Genomic DNA, 23,018 nt, shown 5'->3' on the forward strand with positions numbered 1-23,018 from the left:
TAAGATACCCCCAGTACCACTTGGAGCCAGGTTGTCAGGTCTCCAGTGAGATATTTACGTTGGCTGTATACTGAAATGCCTCCCTAGTTATGTGACTCCACAGGCAGCTGCTGCTGCTGTTTTTCCTCTTCCTCCCCCTTCTCTCCTGCTCCCTCCCCTGCCTCCTTCTACTGAATAAAAGCCAAGTGTTTTTTATTTGTTCATTTCTTGAACTTGAAGTATTTCTCAATGGTGACCTTGGCTTGAGACTCTTTGCCACCGTCCTTGACTACCACACAATTGCCACCAACCACTTTCAGCATTTTCCCTCTGTCAGTTTTACAGAAGCCTATCTATTCCCCTCGTTTCTTGTTATCAACCTTGATGAAGTTGTTTCAGTGTTCAGCACAAAGGGCCTCCACCAATTTGGCATACATAGGCTCATTAGAGATGGATGCAAGCACACAAAAATGGGCTTGACACTTGTCTAAAGCTTGGGTAGCTTTGTAAATTCCATGTGCTAGGCCATCATGGACAAGAGCAATCTTTACCACCTCTTACAAAGTAGCATAAATGTCCATTACACCTCCAGGATCAATGTCTTCCTCAGCATTAGACGATCTTTATTCTGTTGCTAACTGTGACAGGTTTTCAATCTTTGTTAAATTCCATGTCCTTAGAAAGTGCCCCCACATCAATGAATTATTTCTCACCCAGTCTGGTATTCAGCTGTCTTGATCAACCAATCCCAGGGGTATTTCTCTGCCAGCTTATTTTTGCAACTTCTTCAATATATAGTTTTTCTCCTTTCCCAAGCCCAGTAAATGTCCATTGGAATTATGATAGTATTTAATCCTAATTATAATCCACAGTAAGGGAGGACATACACCATCTATTAATGGGGCATGTATTGCCTTGCAGAGCCAGTGTCCTCATGTATATCACTTCAGATGTCCTTATCCCGTATTTCAGGGTCCGAGGCCCTAAAGATAGCATGACATATCTATATTGCTGAACATTCAAATGTCTATAGCTCTGTGACATTATTGCCTTTTCAAATCATTGCTCAATTGTGACTGCTCTTCTAATGAAGGAGATAAATGTCCCTTTGTAACTTACCAAAGAAGTGCTCTGACTCTTGCACTTCATCTTGAAGTGTTTGTCAGGAACCCTTAGTTTCATCTTATCTCTCTAAAGGACTTTGATACAACTAAATAGTAACCAGTCAACTCCACTATCTTTGTAGACACCCTACAAATTCCCCTCCTCTGGTATTTTACAAATTTCTGAACATCACACCTATACTTCCCCTGCATCTGCCATTTTCCCATATCACTATACGTAAAACCTTTTGCAAATGGCTGCCATCTTATGTGACTGATTGTCTTTGTTCCATGACACAGAATAATGTACTTTTTGCCTTTCCAGCAATGAGTGAGCCAGTCAAAAATCCCCTTTTAATATGTTTTTAGACAACTCTTGGTACCATTTGCATTTGTTCAGGTCAGCCAAGAAGCAGACACTAAGTTTGGTAGTATGTACAAGATATTTTAGGGGAAGAAAGCAGGTGACGATTTCAGAAAATTATGCATATTTTACACCCTGGAAGGTAGGACAAAAGGAAGGAAAGAGTAGGAAGTATCTTAAATTATAGCACATTTCCAGGGAAGGTTCTACTTGGTTAATTTTGAATCCTTGAGCCAAAGGTGTCAATAGGAGGAGTCCTTCCCAGAATGGGCAGTGACTCATGCAAACAAACAGACTGTTTCTGTTTTTTCATTTGCCTTTTAGATTGTGCATATTCATGAATCATACAGTATATTTCTTTTTCTTATTTAATTTAGCATAATACTCTCTAGGTCCACCTATATTGTTGCAAAGTAAGATTTCATTCTTTTTTATGGCTGTGTAATACTCTATTGTATATACATAACATATTTTCTTTAGTTATTCAGCTACTGATAGACACTAAGGTGTTTTCCATATCTTGTCTATTATAAGTAATGCTGCCATGAGCAGAGGGTGCACATATCTCTTTGGATTGGTGTTTTCATTTCATTTGACTAAATACCCAGAAGTGGTAATCCTAGACCACATAATAGTTCCATTATTAATTTTTTGAGGAATCTCCATACTGTTTTCCATAGTGGCTGTACCAATTTACATTTCCGTCAACAGTGTAGAAGGATTACCTTTTCTCCACACTCCACCAACACTTGTTACTTCCGTATTTGTAATAATAGCCAATCTGACAGGTGTGAGGTGCTATGTTTGTGGTTTTTAATTTGCATTTCTCTGATGATTAGTGATTATTAAGCATCTTTTCAAGCACCTGTTGAACATCTGTAAGTCTTCTTGGAAACAATGTATATTTGGGGCACCTGGGTGGCTCAGTCAGTTAAGCGGCTGCCTTCTGCTTAGGTCATGATCTCAGGGTCCTGGGATCGAACCCCACATGGGGCTCCCTACTCAGCGGGAAGCCTGCCTCTCCCTCTCCCTGCCACTCCCCTTGCTTGTGCTCTCTGTCAAATAAATAAATAAAATACTAAAAGAAAAGAAAAGAAAACAATGTATATTCAAGTATACTGCTCATTTTTAAATCAGGTTATTTAATTTTTAAATTTTTAACTTTTTAATTCAAATATAATTAACACACAGTATTATATGAGTTTCAGGTGTATAAATATAATGATTCAACAATTCTATATATTATTTAGTGCTCATCACAATAGTTGTACTTTTAATCCCCTTCACCTATTTCATCCATCCTCCCACCAACTTCCCTTTTGACAACAACCTGTTTATTCTCTATATTTAAGAGTCTGGTTTTTTTCTTTTTTTTTTTCTTTCTTTTGTTTCTTAAATTCCATATATGAGTGACATTATATGGTATTTGTCTTTCTCTGACTAACTTTCTTCACTTGGCATTATACATGCTAAATCTATCCATTATGCTGCAAATGGCAAGATTTCAGTCTTTTTTTTTAATGGATGAAAAATATTCCATCGTGTGTGTGTATGTGTGTATGTATGTATATATTTATACATTCATTCTTTATTCATTCATCTATGGATTGACACTTGGGTCTCTTCCATATTTTGGTATTGTTAATAATAGGGAAATAAATATGGGGGTGCATATATCTTTTTGAATTCGTATTTTTATATTCTTTGGGTAAATACCCAGTACTGGAATTATTGGACAATATGTTTCTATTTTTAATTTTTTGAGGGACCTCCATAATATTTTCCACAGTGGCTGTACCAACTTGCAATCCCACCAATGGCGTATGGGATTTTCTTTTTCTCTACATCCTTGCCAACACTTTTTTCCCTTGTGTTTTGATTTTATCCCATCTGACAAGTGTGAGGTTGTGGTTTTGATTTGAATTTCCATGATGACTAGTGATGATGAGCATCTTTTAATGTGTCTGTTGGCCATCCATATGTCTTCTTTGGAAAAATTATTCAGGTTTTCTGCCCATTTTTAATTAGATTATCTGCTTTTTTGGTTTCAAGTTGTATAAGTTCCTTATACATTTTGGATATTAACCCCTTATCAGATATGCCATTTGCAAATATCTACTTCCATTTGATGGTTTATCTTTTTGTTTGGTTGATGATTTCCTTCACTGTGCAAAATCATTTTATTTTAGTATAGTCCCAATAGTTTAATTTTTCTTTTGTTTTTCTTTCTTGAGGAGACATACCTAAAAAACTGTTTCCACAGCTGGTGTCAAAAAATTACTGCCTATGTTTTATTTTAGGAATTTTATGGCTTCTAGCCTCACATTTAGATCTTACTACATTTTGAGTTTATTTTTGTGTATGATGTAAGAAAGTGGCCCAGTTTCATTCTTTTGCCTGTAGCTACCCAGTTTTGCCAACACCATTTGTTGGAGTCTGCCTTTTTCCATTGTATATTCTTGTCTCTTTTGTCATAGATTAATTGACCATGTAGGTTTATTTCTGGGCTCTCTACTCAGTTCTATCCATCTGTGTGTCTATTTTTGTGTCAGCACCAGACTATTTTGATTACTACAGCTTTGTAGTATATCTTGAAATCTGGGATTGTGATACCTCCAGTTTTGTTGCTATTCAAGATTGCTTTGGTTATTTGGGATCTTTGTAGTTACATACAAATTTTTGTTTTATCTGTTCTACTTCTGTGAAAAATGCTGTTGTATTTTGATAGGGACTGCATTAAATCTGAACATTCCTTTGTGTTTTATGAACATTTTAACAGTATTTGTTCTCCCATTCCATAGCATGGAATATCTTTCCATTTGTTTGTGTCATCTTCAATTTATTTCATCAGTGTTTTATACTTTTGTTTACACATCTTTCACCTCCTTGTTTAAGTTTATTCCTACATATATTATTATTTTTGGTGCAAATTTCTCTTTCTGCTACTTCACTATAGTGTAGAGAAATGAAACTGATTTTTGTATATTGATATTTTATACTGTTACTTTACTGAATTCATTTATCAGTTCTAGTAGGTTTTTTTTTTTATGGAGTCTTTGGGGTTTTCTATATATAGTATCATGTCGTATACAAATAGTGAAACTTTACTGCTTTCTTACCAATTTGGATGACTTTTATTTCTTTTTCTTGTCTGATGGCAATGGCAAGTATTCCAGTACTATATTGAATAAAGGTGGCAAGAGTGGATATTCTTGCCTTTTCCTGATCTTAGAGGAATAGCTCTCTGTTTTTCACCATTGAATATGATATTGGCTGTGGGTTTTTCAGATATGATCTTTATTATATTAAGGTATGTCTCCTCAGCCTACTTTGTTGTAAGTTTTTCTCAAGAATGGATATGGTCTTTTGCCAAATACTTGTTCTGCATCTACTGAAAATATCATACAATTTTTAACCTCTCTAGTTGATGGTTGTATCATGTTGATTGATTTGTGAATATTGAACCATCCTTGCATTCCTGGAATAAATTCCATTTGATCATAGTAAATATTTTTTAATGTATTATTTGATTCAGTTTGCTAATATTTTGAGAATTTTTGCACCTATGTTCATCATAGATATTGACCTGTAGTATTTGTTTGTTTGCTTTTGCTTTTTGTAGTGTCTTTTCCTTTTCTTTCTTTCTTTCTTTCTTTTTTTTTTTTTTTTGTATCAGGGTAATGCTGGACTCATGGTATGAATTTGGAAGTTCTCCTTTCTCTTCTGTTTTTGCAATAGTTTCAGAAGACAAGGTATGAACTATTTTTTTTTTAAAGATTTCATTTATTTGTTTGACAGAGAGAGACATAGCGAGAGAGGGAACACAAGCAGGGGGAGTGGGAGAGGGAGAAGCAGGCTTCCTGCTGAGCAGGGAGCCCGATGTGGGGCTCAATCCCAGGACCCTGGGATCATGACCTGAGCTGAAGGCAGATGCTTAACGACTGAGCCACCCAGGCACCCGGTATGAACTATTTTTTTAAATGTTTAGTAGAATTCATCTGTTAAGCCACCTGGTCTTGGACTTTTGTTTGGGAGTTTATTACTAACTTAATTTCATTGCTAATAGTGGTCTGAAAATTTTCTATTTCTAATTCAATCTTGAGATGTTTATGTTAATTTTTTATTTAAAATGAAGTGAGTTAACATATAGTATAGTATTGGTTTTAGGAGTAGAATTTAGTGATTCATCACTTACATATAACACTTACTGCTCCTCCCAACAAGCGTCTTCCTAATGCCCATCACCCACTTAGCCCATCCTCCCACACACCTCCTCTCCAGCAATCCTCAGTTTGCTCTCTATAGCTAAGAGTCTGCTATGGTTTGCCTCACTCTCTGTTTTTATCTTATTTTATGTTTCCTTCCCTCCCCCCATGCTCACCTGTTTTGTTTCTTAAATTCCACATATGAATGAAATAATATATTTGTCTTTCTCTGACTGACTTGTTTTGCTTAGCATTATACACTCAAAGTAATGCTGGCCTCATAGAAAGAGTTTGGGTTTTCCTTCCATTTCTATTTTTTGAAACAGCTTCATAAGAATAGGTATTAATTCTTCTTTAAATGTTTGGCAGAATTCCCCTGGAAAGCCATTTGGCTCTGGACTCTTCTTTATTGGGATATTTTTGATTACTGATTCAATTTCTTTGCTGGTTATGGGTCTGTTCAGATTTTCTATTTCTTCCTGTTTCTGTTTTGGTAGTTTGAATGTTTCTAGGAATGCATCCATTTCTTCCAGATTACCTAATTTGTTGGCATATAATTGCTCATAATATTCTCATATAATTGTTTGTATTTCTTCAGTGTTGGATGTGATCTCTCCTCTTTCATTCATGAGTTTATTTATTTGGGACCTTTCTCTTTTCTTTGTCATAAGTCTGGCTAGGGGTTTATCATTTTGTTAATTCTTTCAAAGAACCAGTTCCTAGTTTTGTTGATCTATTCTATTTTTTTTTTAATTTCTATATCATTTATTTCTGCTCTAATATTATTTCCCTTCTCCTGCTGATTTTAGGCTTTATTTGCTGTTCTTTTTCCAGCTCCTTTAGGTTGTGTATTTGAGACTTCTCTTGTTTCTTGAGGAAGGCTTGTATTGCTATATACTTCCCTCTTAGGACTGCCTTTGCTGCATCTCAAAGGTTTTAGAATGTTGTGATTTCATTTTCATTTGCTTCCATGTATTTTTTTTTTTAAATTTCTTCTTTTATTTCCATTCATTCTTTAGTAGGATGTTCTTTAACCTCCATATATTTGTGGTCCTTCCAAATTTTTTCTTATGATTGACTTCAAGTTTAATAGCATTGTAGTCTGAAAATATGCATCCTGTGATCTCAATCTTTTGTTCTGATTGAGCCCTGATTTATGACCCAGTATGTGATCTATTCTGGAGAATGTTCCATGTGCACTCGAAAAGAATGTGTATTTTGCTATTTTAGGATGAAATGCTCTGAATAAGTCTGTTAAGTCCATCTGGTCCAATGTGTCATTCAAAGCTATTGTTTCCTTTTTGATCTGCTTAGATGATCTGTCTGTTGCTATAAGTGGGGTATTAAAGTCCCCTACTATTATTGTATTATTATCAATGAGTTTCTTTAAATTTGTTGTTAATTGATTTATATATTTGGCTGCTCCCAAGTTGGGGGCAATTTGCAATTGTTAGATCTTCTTAGTGAATAGACGCCCTTATTTTTATATAGTGCCCTTCTTCATCTCTTATTATAGTCTTTGTTTTAAAATCTAAATGTAGTTTGTCTGGGGCGCCTGGGCGCCTGGATGGCTCAGTTGTTAAGTGTCTGCCTTTGGCTCAGGTCATGATCTGATCATGATCCCAGAGTCCTGGAATCAGGCCCCACATAGGGCTCCCTGCTCAGCAGGGAGTCTTCTTCTCCCTCTCCCTCTCCCCCTTCTTGTGCACTCTCTCACTCTCTCTCTCGGTCAAATAAATAAATAAATACAAATCTTTAAAAAATTAAAATGAATCTCTTCTAAGCAGCATATCCATGGGTTTTTTTTTTTTTTTTATCAATTCTGATACCCTATGTCTTTTGATTGGATTACATTCTGAGTAATTATTGATAGATATGAATTTAGTGCCATTGTATTAGCTGTAAAGTTGCTGTCCCTGTAGATTGTGTCTGTACGTTTCAGTCTGTTTTTTTGGTCTCTCTTTCCCACTGAATGAGTGCCCTTTAATTTTTCTTGCAGAGCTGGTTTAGTGTTCACAAACTCCTTTTGTTTTTGCTTGTCTTGAAAACTATTTTTCCTTCTATTTTGAATGACAGCCTTGCTGGGTATAGTATTCTGGGCTGTATATTTTTCCCATTTAGCACATTGAACATCTCATGTCACTCTTTTCTGGACTACCTAGTTTCTGTGTACAGGTCTGCTGCTAACCTTATGTGTCTACCCTTTTAGGTTAACAGCATTTTGTCCCTAGCTGCCTTCAGATTTCTCTTTATCATTGTATTTTGCAAGTTGCACTATGATATGTCTGGATGTTGACATATTTTTGTTGATTTCAGGGGAGTTCTCTGTGCCTCTTGGACTTGAATGCCTGTTTCCTTCCCCTTCTGAGAGAGAGGCCTCCTGCATGGACTCACAGTCAGACCTGCCCAAGTAAAGACAGCCCTGCAGGGTCAGTACTGGGGGGTGGGGTTGGACATAAGTGACTCCAGCCTCCACTGGAGGCACTGTGTTTCTCTCTGAAGTCTGACCCTGTTGGTGGGCTTGAGAAGGGGGGATGTGGGAGATGGCACCACCCCACCTTCTCATCTCCAGAGAAAGGAACTCGTGGCTGCTGCTGTTCAGGAGGCCCTCAAAGAAAAGTGAACAATCTCCCATCCTGTGTCCTAGGCTTTTATCAGATCCCTGCCCTTAACCTGTCTGTGCCTGGGCTGTTGGCACACTTAGAGCCATAATTCTCCTATGTTTTTTCTCTGGCTAATGGCTGGGATTCAAATCTCCAAATCTTAAAGGACCTGATAAGACATGGACCCACTCCCCTCCCAGAGAAGAGCCTCGCAGTACTGTGCCAGGCCCCATTCTGTCCCCCAAAAGCAGTCATATAGTCACCCAGGTGCCTGGAGTCCATGGAGAAGCACAGCAAAAAGCTGTGACCAGGTTATCTGCCCTCTGCACACTCCTCTGTTCTCTGCTGTTGAATGGCCAGTCAATGGCACCTGGTGGACCTTTTGTCCTCGAAGAGACAATATACACTTTTCCAAATCTACTCCAGGAAGAGAAACACTCTCTCCCAGTGTGACCTAGGGGATCCCCACACCACAGTATCTTGCAAAAAACCATATAGGCTGTTCTCCCTCCCACTCTATCCTTCTCTCCTGGACTAATTTCCATGAAAAGGGCTCCCTTCCCTCTGAAGCACCATGGCTTTTCTCTCCCCCAGTTCACATTTTTGAACCTTGCATCTGCCTCATTCTCTCCTTCCAATTGTGCAGATTCCTTTCTTAATCCTCAGATTAATTTCCTAGTTATTCAAAATGATTTGATATTGATCTAGCCGTGTTCAAGGGATAAGGCAAACCCAGGGTCCCCCTACTATTCCACCATCTTAAGTCCTCCCTGCCATGAGAGGTTTACAAGAATTTATCCATTTCTTCTATGTAGTCCAATTTGTTGACATAATTTTTCATAATATTCCCTTACAATCCTTTGTATTTCTGTGGTCGTTGTACTTCTTTCTGATTTTGAGATCTCTGTCTCCTCTCTCTCTCTCTCTCTTTTTTTTTTTTTTGGATGAATCTGACTAATGGCTTATCATTTTTGTTGACCTTTTCAAAGAACCAGCTCCTGGTTTCATTAATCTGTTCTATTGGGTTTTTTAGTCTTGATTTCATTTTTTTTCTGCTTTGATCTTTATTATTTCCTTTCCTCTGCTGGTTTTAGATTTTGTTTGTTCTTTTTGTAAGTCCTCTCAGTGTAAGGTTAGGTTGTTTTATTAGAGATTTTTTTTTTTTCTTCTTGAAATAAGCCTGCATTGCTATAATCTTTCCTCTTAGAACAGCTTTTGCTGCATCCTAAAGATTTTGGATCATTGGGTTTTTATTTTCATTTGTCTCCATTTATTTTTTGATTTCCTCTTTGACTTCTTATTTGACCTATTTATTGTTTAGTAGCATGTTATTTAACCTCCATGTATTGGTATTCTTTCCATATTTTTTCTTTTGGTTGATTTCTTCTTTTGTGGCATTGTGGTTTGAATAGATGCATGATATAATTTCAGTCTTTTGAATTTGTTGAGACTGATTTTATGGCCTAACATGTTATCTGTTCTGGAGAATATTTCATGTGCACTTGTAAAGAGTGTGTATTCTACCTTTTTATGATGGGATGTTCTGAATATAATGGTTAAGTCCACGTGGTCCAATGTGTCATTCAAAGCCACACTTTCCTTGTTGATTTTCTGTCTGGATGATCTATCCATTGATGTAAGTGGGGTGTTAAAGTCCCCTGTGATTATTGTATTACTGTTTATTACTACCTTTATTAATATTTACTTTATGTTTTGGGTGCTCCCATGTTGGGTGCATTAATATTTATAATTGTTATATGTTCTTCTTGGATTGTTCCCTTTATGATTATATAGTGTCCTTCTTTGTGTCTTGTTACAGTCATTATTTTAAAGTCTATTTTTTTCAATATAAGTATTGCTGCTTCAACTTTCTTTCTTTTCACTTTTATTTGCATGATAAATGTTTTTCTATCCCTTCGCCTTAAATCTGCATGTGTTTTTTGGTATGAAATCAGTTTGTCAGCAGCACATAAATGGATTTTGCTTTTTTATCCATTCAGTTTCCCTATGTCTTTTGATTGGAGAATTTAGTTCATTTACAGTCAAAGTAATTATTGATAGTTTTGTACTTACTATCATTTTGTTGCTCATTTATGATTATTTTTATAGGTCTTCTCTGTTACTTTTTTCTCTTACTTTCTTGCCTTGTGAGTTGATGGCCTTCTTTAGTGATATACTTCAATTCCTTTCTCTTTATTTTTTTCATATCTATGACAGGCTTTTGATTTGTGGTTATCACTAGGTTAGCATGTAATGTTCTATACATATCGTAGTCTATATTAGATTGACAATCGTTTAAGTTTGAACCCATCCTAAAAACACTAAATTTTTAGTCTACCCTCCCCTTGTGTATTATATACATGGTGTCATACTTTACATCCTTTTATTTTGTGTATCCCTTGACTGATTTTATAGATACAATTGATTTCACTGCTTTTGTGCTTTATCCTCCATACTGATTTTATAAATGCTTAATCTATTACTTTATTATGTTTGTATGTACCTGTAAATTTTGTTTTCCTTTCTTTTCTTAACTCTCAATAATGGCTTTTCCTTTCAACTCAAAGAATTCCCTTTAACATTTCTTGCAGGTCTGGTTTAGTGGTGATGGGTTCCTTTAACTTTTGTTTGTCTAGGAAACACTGGGTAGAATATTCTTGGGTTCAGAATTTTTCCATTCAGCACTTTGAATATATCACACCATTCTCTTCTGGCTTGGAAAGTTTCTGCTGAAAAACCTCCTGATAGCCTTATAGGGTTTCCCTTGTATGTTATTTTTTCTTTTGCCTTCTTTTCTTTTCTTTTTTTCTTTATCACTATATTTTGCCAATTTAATTACAATATGTCTTGGTGTGGATCTCCTTTTGTTAATTTTCTTAAGGGTTCTCTGTTCTCCTGGATCTGGATATCTGTTTCCTTCCCCAGATCTGGGAAATTCAGCTATTATTTCCTCAAATAAATTTTCTGCTCCCTTTTCTCTCTCTTCTTCTGAGACTTCTATAATATGAACGCTATTACATTTAATGGAATCACTAAGTTCCCTAAGTCTATTCTAATTTTGCATAATTATTTTTTTCTCTTGTTCAGCCTGATCACTTTCCATTACTCTGTCTTCTAGGTCACTAATTCATTCCTCTGCTTCTTCCATTCTGCCATTTATTCTATCAAGCATGTTGCTCATTATGTTTATTGAACCCTTTATCTCTGCCATTTTATTACTTAATCTCTATATTACAGGTCTCACTCATGTCTTCCACTCTTTTCTCAAGTCCAGTGAGTATCTTTATGATCATTACTTTAAAATCTCTATCAGGCATGTTACTTATATCTGTTTCACTTAGATCTCTTGCTGTGGCCTTGTCCCTTTCTTTCATTTGGGATAAATTTCTGTCTTTTCATTTTGTCTATGTGCTTATTTTTCTGTTTTAGGAAAGTCAGTACATCTTATTCTTGAGGGCAATGTCTTCATGAAGAAGAGGTCCTATAGTGCCCTGCTGTATAGGGTTCCCTGTTCCCCAGGGCTTGGCATTTCTGGAAGTTTCTCCAATATATGTTGTATGCAATCTGCTATTTTGTCCTGCCTGCTTTATCCTTCAGGCCAGTTGTCTGTGGAGGTTCTCCTTGACTACTGGGCAATGTTTGGTCCCTAGCCTGAATATGGTACATTTTAACTAGGTGTGCTCTGGTCTGTTTGTGAAATGAATCCTGTTACCACTGCCACCACCAGAACCAAGGCTCTGCAAAACTCCTGCATTGGGAGACATGGTTTGAGCGGAGCTTTGGGCTAGTCATCTGCTGAAGGGGACCTGCCTTGCTGGGACTGAGACAAATGTGACTGGGAAGGGTGGTTCCATTAGAGTGCAGAGGGGCAGGACTTGGTGTAAGCACATTAGATGGCAAGTGTTTGGCTGTGCTGGTTCCAGCAGGTTGACCTGTGCTTTTGCTGAGGGGTGCTGGAAGGAAATGGTTGGTGCCAGGAGTCTCTCTGTGGATGCTCTCTCTCTGGGTCATGCTCCATAGTGAGCAAATTAACTCCTCACTGTGTTCCCCAGCTGCTCTTCAGATAGCTGTTTCCACATTGCATGTCTGTGGGTTGTTTGCCTGCTTTCTCACCAGGAGCAATGCAATGTCCTCTGGGCTCTATCTCAGTCAAGCCTGATCACCTTTAAAAACTTCAAGCTGTAAGCCCTGTTAGTAGCAAGAACTCATCAAATTCAGCCTCTCTCACACTATGGGTATTTATTTTTCCCTGTGTGCTCCCTTGTGTGCTAATCTGTCTTGTCCTTCTCTATGACTGTGGCTCCCTCCCCACCACAGTGGCCATGATCTGTTTCCATCCCAAACCATGTGTTCATAATTCCTACCTTCTTTAATGTGGCCTCTTCTCTACCTTTAGTTGTGAAGTTTGTTCTGCCAGTCTTAAGTCAATTTCTTAGGTGTTTAGGGTGGATTTGACAGTTATTACTTGTATTCATGGGATGAGGAAATCTTAGGGTCTTCTTATTTTGCGGCAATCTTACAACAGTCTGTTATCCATTGTCTTTTTTTTTTTTTTTTTTTTTTTTTACAATAGCCATTTTAACAAATGGGAGTTTGATTTGTAATTGTCCAATGATTACTGGTGGTGTGTACCTTTTCATATACTTACTGACAATTTGAATGTCATCTTTGGAAAAAAAATGTCTAGTCCTTTACCCACTTTTAAATTGGATTATTTGCTATTTTCCTATTGGGTTGTATCAGTTCTTTGTATATTATGGATATCAACCTCTTATTAGATACATGGTTTGCAAATATTTTTCCCATCTCATAGACTTTTTTTTGTAATTCACTGATTGCTGTGCAGAAGCTCTTTAGTTTATTGTTGTCCTGTTTTTCTATTTTAGCTTTTGTTGCCTGTGCGTTTTGTGTCTTATCTAAGAAATCATTGTTGAGACCAAAATCAAAGATCTTTTTCCTGTTTTCTTTGAGTTTTATAATTTCATTTCTTATATTTAAGTCTTGGGTCCATTTCAATTTAATTTTGGGTGAGTGGTGTAAGATAGAAGTATAATTTCATTATTTTACATATGTCTTGCACTTTTCCCAACACCATTAATACCTATCCTTTTTCCTTTGTGTGTTCATCTCACTTTTGTAAAAAATTAGTTGAACTTATGTGAATGGGTTCATATGCTGGGTCTCTATTTGAATGCACTATTCTATGTGACTGTTTTTTATGGCAGTAACATACTGTTTTGATTGCTACAGCTTTGCAATATAGCTTGAAATCAGGAATTATGATACCTCTAGCTTTTTATTCTTTAGATTTCTATGGGTCATTTGTGGTTCCATGCCAGTTTTAGAATACCTTCGACTATTTCTCTGAAAAATGCCATTGGAATTTCAATAGGAATTTCATTGAACCTGAACTTTGAATGGTATGGTGACATTTTCACAGCATTAATTCTTCTAAATCAAGAAAACAGGATATCATTACATTAATTTTTGGCATTTTTTTTTAAATCAATGTCATAGTTTTAAACCTGAAAATATAGGTCTTCATAGACCTGAATATACAGGTTTTGTACCAACTTGGTTAAGTTTATTTATAATATTTTATTGTTTTTGATGTTATTATAATTAGGATGGCTTTCTTAATTTCTATTTAAGATCACTGTTAGTATATAGATATGCAAATAATTTTTGTATATTGATTTTGCATCTTACAACTTTACTGAATCATTTATTCTTAACGTTTTTTGAAAGTATCTTTATGGCTTTCTACATTTTCTATGTATAGATCATGTCCTCTACAAACAGATATAATTTCACTTCTTCCCTCTTTCTTAGATGTCTTTTATTTCTTTTCATTGCCTAATTGCTTTGGCTAGGACTTCCAATACTATGTTAAGTAGAAATGGCAAGAGTGGGCATCCTTGCCTTACCATTTATCTTAGAGAAAAGGCTTTTAACTTTTTACTGTTGTGTATGATGTTATATATTGACTTGTCATATACAGTCTTTATTAAGTTGAAATCCTCTTTTTTCTACACTTAATTTGTTGAGTGTTTTTCATCAAAAGGAATGTTGAGTTTTGTCAAATGCTTTTCTGCATGTATTCAGATGATCATAATATTTATATCCTTTATTCTGTTAATGTGGTGTATCATATTTATTGACTTGCATATTGTTGAATCACCTCTGCATCCTGAGGAGGAATTCCACTTGATCATAGGGTATGAACTTTTTATGTGCTCTTGAATTTGGTTTGCTGGGTTTTTTTTTTTTTTCCTCTTTTGGGATTTTTCCATCAAGTTTTAGGAATATTGGACTGTAATTTTATTTTCTTGTAATGTCCTTATCTGGCTTTGGTATTAAGATAATGTTGGCCTTATAAAATGAATTTAGAAGTGTTTCTTCAAATTTTTGGAAGATTTGAGAAGGATTAATATTAATTCTTCAAATGTTTGGTATAATTTATCTATAAAGCCAAATTTTATTTGTTAGGAGATTTTTGATTACTGTTTTAATTCCTTGCTTATTATTATTCTGTTCAGATTTTCTTTTACTTTGATTTAGTCTTTGTAGGCTGTATGCTTCTAGGAATTTATCCATTTTTTTAAGTTATCAACTTTGTTGCCATATAATTGTTCAGTCTTTTATGATCAATTATATTTTTGTGGTAACAGTATAATATCTTGTCTTTCATTTATAATTTTACTAATTTTGGTCACCTGACTTTTTTTCTTAGTCTGACTATAGATTTGCCAATTCTGTTTATCTTTTCAAGCAACCAATCTTAGTTCCATTGATCATTTCTATTACTCTTCAGTCTCTATTTCCTTTATTTCTGTTCTAAGCTTTATTCCTTCCTTTTGCTAAATTTGATCTTAGTATTTCTTTTCTGGTTCCTTGAAGTATAAGGCTAGATTATTTATTTGAAATATTTATTTTCTTTCTTAATGTGGATGTTTATCCCTATAAAATTCCCTCTTAAAACTGCTTTTGCTGCATGCCATGTTTCATTATGTTGCGATTCCATTTTCATTTGTGTTAAGATTTTTTTTTTAATTTTGCTTTTGATTTCTGCTTTGACCCATTATTTTTTCAGATGTTTTTTGCTTAATTTCTACATATTTATGATTTTTTTTAGCATTCCTCTTGTTAGTGATTTCTATTATGCTATTGTGGTCAAATAAGATACTTGATGTGATTTCAATCTTCTTAAATTTGTTAGGACTCGTTTCATGACCTAATATATAATCTATACAGAGAATATTCTGTCTATGCTTGAGAAGAATGTATATTCTGTTCTTTGATGAGATGTTCTGTTTATGTCTGGTAGGTCCATTTGGTCTTAAGTATAAATGAAGTCTATTTTCTTACTAATTTTTCTGTCTGGATGATCTGTCATTTGTTGAAAATGGGATATTGAAGTTGTTTACTTTTAATGTAATGTCTATTTCTCCCTTCATATCTGTTAGTATTTGCTTAATATATTAGGTGATTCAAAGTTGGCTGCATGTATATTTATCATTGTTACAACCTCTTGATTAATTCACCTCTTTTATCATTATATCATCATCTTCCTTGTCTCTGGTTACAACTTTTTTTTTTTTTTTTTAAAGATTTTATTTATTTGACAGAGAGAGCACAAGCAGAGGGAGAGAGAGGGAGAAGCAGGCTCCCTGCTGAGCAAGGAGCCCAATGTGGGACTCGATCCCAGGACCCTGGGATCATGACCTGGGCCGAAGGCAGCCGCTTAACCAACTGAGCCACCCAGGCGTCCCTCTGGTTACAACTTTTAACTCAAAGTTTATTTTGTCTAATGTAAGTATAGTTACCTCTGCTCTTTTATTTTAACTTACATGAAATTTATTTTTCCATTCTTTCACTTTCAACCTATGATAGTCCTTAAAACCTAAGTGAGTCTCTTGCAGGCACCATGTAGTTGTAGCTGTAGTTGTAGCTGTGGTTGTTGTTATTGTTGTTATTGTTGTTCTTGGTTAATCTAGTCAACTGCTGTTTGTGTTTTAAGTGGAGAATTTAAACCATTTACATTTAGAGTAATTGTTTATAAGTAAAGACTTACTATTGCCATTTTGTTAGCTGCCTTTTGATTGTTTTGTAGTTCCTTTGTTCATTTCTTCCTCTCTTGCTGTCTTTTTTCTTTGTGAATTAGTGATTTTTTTGTAGAAATATTCTTTGATTCTTTTAATATTATCATTTGTATATCTATTATAAATTTGTGTATCTATTCTTTCTGATTACCATGAGGCTTTTATAATATACATTATAATAGTATATTTTAAGCTAATAACAACTTAACTTCATTTGCATAAATTTTTCTACACATTTACTTGCCCCTTCTACATTTTCTGTTATCGCAATTTACATTTTCTATATGATGTTTATTTAAAAAAAATAATGTAGCTATAGTTATTAACACTTTTGCTTTTTAACGTGTGTGTTAGATTTCAAAGTGATTTACACACCACAATTGAAGTATTAGAGTATTTTTAATTTGACTATAAATTTACCTTTACTGGTTAACTTTATACTTTCATATGTTTTCATGTTACTAATCAGCATCTTTTTATTTCAGCTTAAAGAACATCTTTTAGCATTTATTGTAAGGCAGGTCTAATGCTGATAAATTTTCTCAGCTTTTGTTTGGGAAAGTCTTTATGTCTCCATTTCTGAAGGGAATCCTTTCTTAGTAAAGTATTCTTGGTTGGTTGTTTTTAATTCGAGTACTTTGACTATCATCCCACTCACATGGTCTGCAAATTTCTGCTAAAAAAATCTACTAATAGCTTAACTGGTGTTTCCTTTTATGTAATGAGTCCTTTTTTCCTCTTGCTAATTTCAAATTATCTTTTTTTTTTCTTCTTCTTCAGAATTTGATTATAATGTGTTTCAGTAAAGATCTTTTTGGATTGAATCTCTTTGGGGCATTTTGAGTTTCATGTACCTTGGAAGGTCGTATCTCTCCTTAGATTTAGGAAGTTTTCAGCCATTATTTCTTTAAATTTTCTGTCTTCTGAATTCCCATAGTGTGAATATTGATTCATTTCATGATATCCTGTCATTCATGTAAGCTTTATTCACTCTTTAATTTTTTTTCTTTTTTCCCCACTGATTGTAAGATATCTAAAGATTTGTCTTAATGTTCACAGATTATTTCATTGATTGAATCTGTTGTTGCAGCTTTTTATTGCATTTTTCATTTTATTTATTGTATTCTTCAGCTCCAGATTTTTTGGGTTATTTTTTCAATTTCTATCTCTTTAACTTCTTGTTTTGTTCATGCATTGTTTTCATGAGTTTGCCGAGTTGTCTATTTGTGTTCTCTTGAGTACTAGTGTGCTTCCTTAAAATAATTATTTTGAATTCTTTTTCAGTTAATTACCAGATCCTCTTTTCTTTGTAGTCAGTTACTGGAAAATTACTGTATTTCTTCGGTGGGGTCACGTTTCCTTGCTTTTTTGTGTGTGCATTTGTGATGGTTTTGAGTTGATGTCTACACATTTGAGAGACCAATCCTATCTTCCAGTCTTTAAGATGGGCTTTGTTGGGGAAATACTTTCACTTGAAGGTGTCTGTTAGGGCATTAGCTGGAGGAGGTGTACCATCTTTAATTTCTGATTAACCACAGCATCATATGTCCATGCAGCTCCACCAACTAATTTCAGCATTGGCAGAGACTATAGTGGTCTTCTGTGGACAAGAACAGTGGAGTCCTCAGTGTGGCAGTGCTGGCCAGGACCACTGAGTTCCTCAAAGGCAAGGCATGCTGGGGTCCTTTTGTTCTTATTTACACTTTGGAGGCAGTTCTAGCCAAGGTGAATCCCTCTTGATTCTAGGCCTAGTGCACTGACACTTAGAGTGTCTATGATGGCAGGTTCATGGAATCAGGCACATGTGGAACTAACACAGTACCTAGGTCCTTCATCACAGGTGCACTTGCTGTAGAAGCGGTGCTTACATCAGGAGTATAAGCATGTGCAATCTCCTATGGAACCAGGGGCATGGGTCTCTGGGGTTCTTTCAGGGACTCAGTTGGGGGAGGGATGCAATAGCAGCACAAGCCCTGGTATGATGGGGTATGGTAATAGTTGGTCCCAGTGGTCAAGGTGCAGTAACAACACATTTAGGGGATGATGAGTCAATGTCCCAACTCTGGCCCTAGGGGGCAGTAGCAGAACAACAGCAGTCATTGCCCAGTAAATCTATATGTTAGGAACTAGGGGGTGGAGTGCAGAGCTTTGATTCCATGGCCCCAATAATGATGGGTCAAAACTCTGACCAGCAGCCCAGGGAAAGTGTACAGAACAGCAGTAGTGTGGTCTTGGCAATATTGGATCCAAAGGTGAGACTTGAGACCCAGAAGTGGGGCTCAGAACAGTAATAGCTCTGGTGGTGAGGAACTGTGGCTTCCAGATCCCAAAGACAGAGAGCAGTAGTGACTGGAGCCCCTGGAGATAGGTCTCACTGCAGTGATAGCTCCATCTCTGCAGAGAAGATGCAGTGGCAGTGACTCTTGGCAGCTCTGTGCTGCTGTGATTAGCATTGGTGAAGACTGTGGGAGTCATCTATAACAAAGGCTGCACATATCTGCTGATGTGAGTCTTGCTGGGGTTCTTTTGCTCTCCTTGTCCCCATGGCATAAAATCCCTCTGAGAGGCTCCCTACTGATGCTGAACTGCTTAGGACTGGGGGATGAGGTGAAACAGATAAAATGCTTCCTACACTTTTTCTATGGAGCCATCCTAGTTCTTGAGCTTCACAGGGTTTCTGCTATTCCTCCCCAGTACTCCAGAGCATTTTTCATCAGTTTGTAGTTTTTCAGAGGGAGATGTGTGTTGGGACCCCCAGCTCTCCATCTTACTTACTAATCAAGTCTCATTTAGCCCCTTATTGTCATTTCTTGTGTTATTTCATATTGTTAATATCCTCCTTGACGTTTTGTGTACATTTTGGCTTATTTTTAATTATTTTTTTCTTTCAGTAAGTCTGCTTTAGCTGGTATATGTTGTGCAATGTGTTGTTTTTATTTTGAGAGATCTAGTTATTTTGACCTGTGTGTTCATGTTACCTTGAGGTTACCAGCTATTCTGTCTGGTATTTTGTGTCAGAGAGGAGTTAAAAAGCCAGGGTCAGTGACAATCCTATAGAACTAAGGAAAAAATGGGATATAAATCCAGGAGAGGTGAGCCCAAAACATTATAGTACCACTATTGACTGTTTTCATTGTTTGCTACTCTATCAGGAAACTCCTTTGGCAAGGATTTCACTTTACTTAGGGAGCATCAATTTTCGGAGGAGCTAAAACCCCATCAGCTCAAATGATTAAAAAAGAAGGAATATTTGTATAAATGCTTGAGGCCGGTGGGTCAATCCAAATCTGTTTCATCAACTCCTTACTTTGCACTTGTCCCATGGATACAAGACCCTGGCTATCTTTCATTATTTATCTACTTTACTCCTGATTACCTCTGCTCTAGCCATATTTGCCAGTTCTTGTTCATTCAACATAACATACTAATCCTCATATCAAGTTGTTTGTCCTTATTCTTTTCTGCCTAAAATCTATTCTCCACAATCTTTGCATGATTGTGTCTTTCTCGATTCAAATGTCATCTTCTCAATATTACGCTAGCTAGAGGAACACTTCAATTCCCATCCCACTCACCCACTATCGCCCACCAAAATTCTATCACACATCCTATATTACCTTTTCATTAGTACAAAAATGGTTTTATTTACTACTTTGTGTGAATTTTTGCCCAAGTCTTCTGAATAGAAAGAAAGAAGATCATTACTTGAAGTCAGAGACTCAGTGTGTCTTATACATTATTATATTCTTTGTATCTACAACACATGGTTTGGTATATAGCACACTTCAATAAATATATTTTAATGGATTATTAACTACTTTGAAGACTGTAGCTTGGATCACTGAAGAAATTTTGATGCTGTCTTCTGTGCTATATTTTATAGGATAAGGTTGTGTCAAACAGAAAAATAGATGTTTTTATCTAGACCAATAAGGTAGCCCTGATTTAATATATGGATGTAGAATAAGGATTCATTATTAAAGAGACTATCTAAAAATGCAACTTCCTTGGGCGCCTGGGTGGCTCAGTTGGTTAAGCGACTGCCTTCGGCTCAGGTCATGATCCTGGAGTCCCTGGATCGAGTCCCGCATCGGGCTCCCTGCTCGGCAGGGAGTCTGCTTCTCCCTCTGACCCTCCCCCCTCTCATGTACTCGCTCTCTCTCATTCTCTCTCTCTCAAATAAATAAATAAAATCTTTAAAAAAAAAAAAATAAAAAAAAAAAATAAAAATGCAACTTCCATATTCTTATAGTGATAATGGAGGTGATAGCATGGTTTGAATTAATGCCATGCAATAGTAGATAGTTTCTGCAATGAATAGAGTTCAGGTGAATCTGTTCATGTTTTACGTTCCAGAAGAGATTAACTAGCCTAAAGGTTTCATACCAAACTGTGATACAGAACTGTTTTTGTGCAATCACAAACTATCTCCCTTGAGAGAGTCAGAGACCTGATAATTCCAGGTCTGAGGTATGCTCTAGGGTTGATGTAAAAGAGGTCTCAAAGGAAATCAAAGAGCATTGAGTAGTATAACTGAATACTTTCTGAAAAAAAAACAAAAAACCTTCAACTATAGTTATAGAGCTCATACTCACTTTTATAAGGCACTTACCATTAATCCATAAAAAAAATTTGCAATTTTCCCACTTGATGTTTTATCTTGATTTAGTTTTTTGCTCACCATTTGTATTCATGATTTGTATGTATCTTTTGTGATTACCAGGATCAACTTTGGCTGCCTTAAATTTCAAACTGTATAGGGCAAAGGCAATTTCTATGTAATGCTATCCTACAGGTACACACACTCCCTCAAGCTATTAGGGATATAATTAGTATCAGTCAATAAAACAACTTCCTGCTCCAGCAATTCTTATTGTTCTGACAGCCCAGTACCTGGGAACTATAGATAGAAAGCAAATGTAATTTTCATTATTTTATAGACAGTCAAAAGAAAATAGGTGGTACAGAGATATTTTCTGGGTATACTTCTTGGCTTTTGTTTTATCACATTCCTAAAACCCCAGGACCTCAAAAAACATGCAATCACTTGGCTGACAATCAGAAACAATTCTATTGCCAGTGGAAATGGACAAACTGCTGGAGAGCTATTTATGAGAAATCCTGGATCTTCATTTTTGATGTTCAATTAGGCAAGGTTTAAGAACAGCTGACATGTTTTTTTTTCTTCCCAAATTAAATGACTTTCTTAATAGAGGATGTTCGAAGCCAAATATCACTTGACTGGTAGGGATACTAAACTTTTGCAAAAACTGAATTGTTTTGCAATATCAAGTACATTAAGAAATTTTGTAACAAAATGGACCTTGCTTATTAAAATTACTGTAAGACTATTAAATCCCTATAGACTATATTGCTCTCTTCTTGAAAACTCTTAAATGTAATTTGAGTAACAATGATGCTTGAAGTCCTGATAGTTTTGCTACATTATAATTTAGGGTTAAAAACCAAACCTAAAGAATACTATCTATAATATGTATCATTATTTTTAGGTATTTAGCATTTATTTAGGTTAGAATTGTTTAAGGTATTTTTAAAGTAGAATATTTTCAATTATAACTACCAGTAATAAAGAATAGTAATAGATATAGACCTGGTTATAGAGTAGTAACTGTTTTTGAAAATAATTTTCCTCTGCCTGACTAAAATCAATTGCATGATTAGAAGTGATGTGATTTTTGCTAACTTGGGAACATTTAAAGTTGAATCTCCCCAAATTAACAGATGATTATTACTCCTCCAAAGCAATATTTGAAAGAAAAACAATAGCTTCACACATACCCTATTGAGACCGTTAACCTGTTGAACATTATCCCTAAGACCTAGATTAAGTATCTTCTGTTTAGGAATTGAATAAAAACAATCTCATCTTTTTTTAAAGTCCTAAACTAAGCTCTTTCATGACACATTAACTATGATAAGCAGAAGAGGCATGGTGCTAATTACTATAGTGATGTGATCCATTTGCTAAATGATGAGAACATCAATAATTCATAAGAATTAGCTGTTAAGCATTTAATGTCAAACAATCTAAGCTTAGCAACTCAGATAGCAATCTTTTGTGTGTACTAGTTGACATTCAGACACTTCCTTTTCATTTTGAAATATAAATGCATTTTCCTTCTTGCAGCAGTTTAGATTATAAAGGATGGCAGATGTATAATATGTCTACTCTGATTGTTTGCAGTACCGACAGTCTCAGCAGAGAGTCTGCAGATGTCTCATACTTAGTGAAAATCAGTCTTAAAATTCTTGAATGCAAATTGAGTGTCATCTTTTAATAAGCAATAATACAGAAGAAATGACAGTGGCATAAGTAACCAAATATGGAATACTTGGTTTTTCACATTGAAATAGAGGAAAATTCAGTCCTTGTATAAAATCATATTATGAGTCTAAATCCAGTACTTAGATTATGGGTGTCTCAAAGTTTTACATGCCACCAAACCAATAAGTCTACCATTGAAATTTTATCTTGTTTAATTTATTTCCTTAATATCTAATATACATTTATGTACTCATAAAATAAAGTAATTTAAACCATTTCCTCTAAAAATCTTGTTTTTCAAAATAGGATATTTAAGCTTCTAAAACAATCAAGAGCAAATAATAAGGTTGTAAAATGCTTATCATTTTTTATGTTT

The 23,018-nt window shown here is 35.5% G+C and overlaps 1 pseudogene; it reads right to left on the bottom strand.

The window, feature by feature from the left end:
• Positions 1-200: 200 nt before the first annotated feature.
• LOC116637342 lies at positions 201-1,128 on the bottom strand (annotated as a pseudogene).
• Positions 1,129-23,018: the final 21,890 nt, after the last annotated feature.

This window comes from Phoca vitulina, unplaced genomic scaffold, assembly GCF_004348235.1.
Source record: "Phoca vitulina isolate PV1807 unplaced genomic scaffold, GSC_HSeal_1.0 scaffold14, whole genome shotgun sequence".
NCBI lineage: Eukaryota > Metazoa > Chordata > Mammalia > Carnivora > Phocidae > Phoca > Phoca vitulina.